At 34.9% G+C, this 3,599-nt stretch overlaps 1 pseudogene; it reads left to right on the top strand.

Annotated features, from left to right (window-relative positions):
- Window positions 1-565: 565 nt before the first annotated feature.
- LOC111735321 lies at window positions 566-684 on the top strand (annotated as a pseudogene).
- Window positions 685-3,599: the final 2,915 nt, after the last annotated feature.

Here is a 3,599-nt window from a genome sequence, read left to right as displayed (position 1 = left end):
TATGATTCTTTTCCAAGTGAAGTTTCAGGGATTTTCACTGACACTCAGAAACTTTGGAGAGCAACTTGTGCCCCCATGTAATGGGCCACAGGCATAAAACAGGGTTACTTTTAAAAGGACTTAACATCTTTAAGTGTTGCTTGAATTTTTATATTTGGAGAAGGTAAGATATGGGTGTAGCTGTGAGAGAGAATTAGATATGCAGAGGATTGCTCTGTCTTTGTTTTTGAGTAATGGGCACTCAAGTGGTTTTAAGGACAAAGGGCCCTTACTAAGGCTATCATCTTCCTTGCTTTTAGTAGGAGACAGACTTTCCAGCTTGCAGTAAGGTACAAGTTGTAAAATTCAAATGGCTCTAATGAGATGCCACCTTTCTTAGCTTAATTTGAATTCTTATTAGTAGTTCTTTTTAAGGACCAGTCTGCAGGGACAGCAATAAGGCAGAGGGTTTACCAGGCTTCGGCCTGAGCTAGAATTGGGAGACACAAAAAAGGGAGGTTGGAAGTACAAGGCACACATTTTTTTCCCTTAATAATTTTGCCTGGGTTAAAAAATATATATTTCAGTCTACGGCCATGCCACCCTGAACAAGCGCGATCTCGTCTGATCTCGGAAGCTAAGCAGGGTCGGTCCTTGTTAGTACTTGGATGGGAGACCACCTAGGAAGACCAGGTGCTATAGCTGTAAAAAATAAAAAATAAGGGATTGTAAGCTGACAAGGTCCTTGCAATCTGTGAGATCAACCAAGGGTTGCCTCACCTAAAAAAATTAAGTATATATATATTTCCTTTGTCTAAGTCATATGGTATAGTCCACATTTAGCTGTAGTATTAATATAGGAAAAAAAACTGTGTGTTGGTAGATAGGCTTCTGTTTTGGGCTGGACCTGATGGAAGGAGCACACATTTACTTAGCCCTCAATGGCCTGTCACCATGACGGAGTCTGTTTTATGGTCTTCCTGCTATCACTAAGTGGATTTGCTTTCTCTGGCCAAGTCAGCTCCTACCTGTTAACAGAGCTCAATAGCCTGCTGGGCAGTGAGATACTAAAGTAGGACAAGAGCTTCTGCTGAAAAGCTCATGGCCAGTATCAACTGGAAACTAATTAAAATTACTATTAGAATAAATGAATCCTCCACTCATTCAAGTGACAGCTAAGTGAAAAAAAAAATTGTGCTTTGCATTTCATGCAATGGGTTATGTGGTACATTCATTATATTCTTTGTTCTCAAGTGGAATAAAATAGGCAAGTGAAAGAAGAGGTTTTGTCCTTGGCTTCAAAGTGGTTTCCTTCTTTACAGGTACAACTCAGCTCTCAATTGTTTTTAGGCATGAAGATAATAGCAGCAGTTCTCTGCTTTTTTATCAATGGTTCCTGAATTGTCATCCCTGCTTATTTACATGTGAATGAAGAAGTTGTATTCTCCCAGCTGCTAGGCCACTAGGGCATTGCCACTGGTGTAATTTATAACATGACTAATTAAAATAAATTTGCTTGCAATAACATTCCATGTGCTATTTGTGGGAAAGAAGTTATTAAAGTATTCAGTACAACAACAATAAACAAATGCAAAGTAATAATAATCATATATTTTTAATTACATGTTTAATACCCATTTGTCTAATATAGAAGTATTCTGAAAATTACTTAGGCTCAGCATAATGTTGTTTGTGCTTAGTAGTATCCGAAGGCATCTTTCTGAAAGGGCTTAACATATGGGCTGTCACTGAGATGTGGCTGCTTAATATCAGACACGCAGTATGTTCCTGTGATACTCTGCATAGGAGCAGCTATGATCAGTATGAGTTTATATTGCTCATTTCAGGCATATTCTTATGTGACTTTTGCGTAACCACATTTGGCGTCAATTGAATTTGCATTTTGTCTGTTATGCCTCAAATATGCCTTTTTTACTTTCCATTGCCTTTTACCTCTTATTTCTCTAACTAGGATGTTCCTTGTGAAAAAATAATCGCAAGCTGTACAAGATTCCCATTTCCCTGCCAACTTAAAAAAAAAAAAGTTTCAAGCCTACAAAAGTTGCAAGACTAGTACATTAAACATCCATACGCCCTTCACCCAGAATCAATTACTAGCATTTGTGCTCACTTGTTCATGCATGCTCTCTCACTCCCTCCCTCCCTTTCTCTCTAAATATCTCTCTATATATACATATATATTTAATTTTTCCTGAACCATTTGAGAGTTACTTGAGGACGTCGTGATACTTCACTTCTAAATACTTTATCATGTATTCTCTAAGAATAAAATATTCTACTAGTTAAAATATTATTATCCTATTTAAGAAATTTATGGTACTATTATCCAGTATACAGACCATATTCAAATTTCACCAATTGTCCTAATAACATCCTTTTACAGTTGTTCCTCACTCCCCTCCCTCCTCCAGGACTTAATAAAGAACCATGTGATACATTCAGATGGTGTGTCCATTTGGTCTTCGTTAATCTAAAAACAGTTCCCAACCTTTATTGATATTTATATCCTTGATGGTCTTGAACAATCTGTCCCCATTTTAAATAGCTTCTGATGTTTGTTTTTAACCAACTTCCGGAAGTGGTATAAATTCATACACAACAAGCCATGAATAAAGAATTGTCATTGTTAAGGACTGGACACTAGCGAACTCCATTGTCAATCCTTCCGCTCTTTTAGCCATAATACTGCAAGATGTTTCCCTCCACTCATTTGGAAGGTATATCCATTTATATGTGGCAAGCTTTCTCTTGGCTCTTAATAATGCTGTTAAGATATCACAGTACAAAGAAAAGTATAAAGTGTTATTAGTATTCCAGAGGAAATTGTAATGTAAATGGTGAAAGGAAATGGAAATATGGAGGAATTCTATATAACTATTGAATAAAATTTAAAGTAAAGATCCAACATATGTTACAAAGCAGTTTAGCATTAATGGTTAAATAAATGGTATAGGAAATGTCTTTATTATCTGAGATTTATGTAATTACTGATTTTTATAAGGAAAATGCAATACCACTTGTCTACAATAGACAAGAGTTAATGTTGACTCTAATAACAATCATTTACATGTCATTTCTAGGACAATAAGGTAATGATGGGTCACAAATATGCATATTTTTTATTGGTCAAAACTATTCCATAAACTCCTGGTGACTGATCTTTTTTACACTATTACAAAATATTAAAGTAATTAAGAAGTGAATTAAAGCAAAATAGATTACTTTTAAAATGTATCTTTGCATGGTGTTTCATCTCGACGTAGATTATTATGAATGCTGTTTGTTCTGTTTAATAGCTCTAAATTAAAAAATAAAACCTCCATTATATTTATCAAGCTTTCCAAGTCGTTATTCACCATTTTAAAACATTCTATTTTCTACTTCATGATCCCTGCCAAACAGTATACAATGTTTAACTATAGCTCTTTAAAAATTATACTTATTTCTTTATATTATTGTGACAAGTTTTGTGATAGATCTTCTTTCTGAATTCAATGATCTAGGAATGAAAAACTATTTTAGATTCAGTGATTCCATGTTCGTGAATCTTCTTATTAATAAACTTTCTCAAATGCATTTTAAGGTGAAAGAAAATTGCT

The sequence above is a fragment of the Pteropus vampyrus genome, unplaced genomic scaffold (assembly GCF_000151845.1).
Source record: "Pteropus vampyrus isolate Shadow unplaced genomic scaffold, Pvam_2.0 Scaffold23151, whole genome shotgun sequence".
In the NCBI taxonomy this organism is placed as follows: domain Eukaryota; kingdom Metazoa; phylum Chordata; class Mammalia; order Chiroptera; family Pteropodidae; genus Pteropus; species Pteropus vampyrus.
The sequence above is the reverse complement of the archived record's forward strand: the minus strand, read 5'-3'. Positions and strand labels throughout refer to the sequence as shown.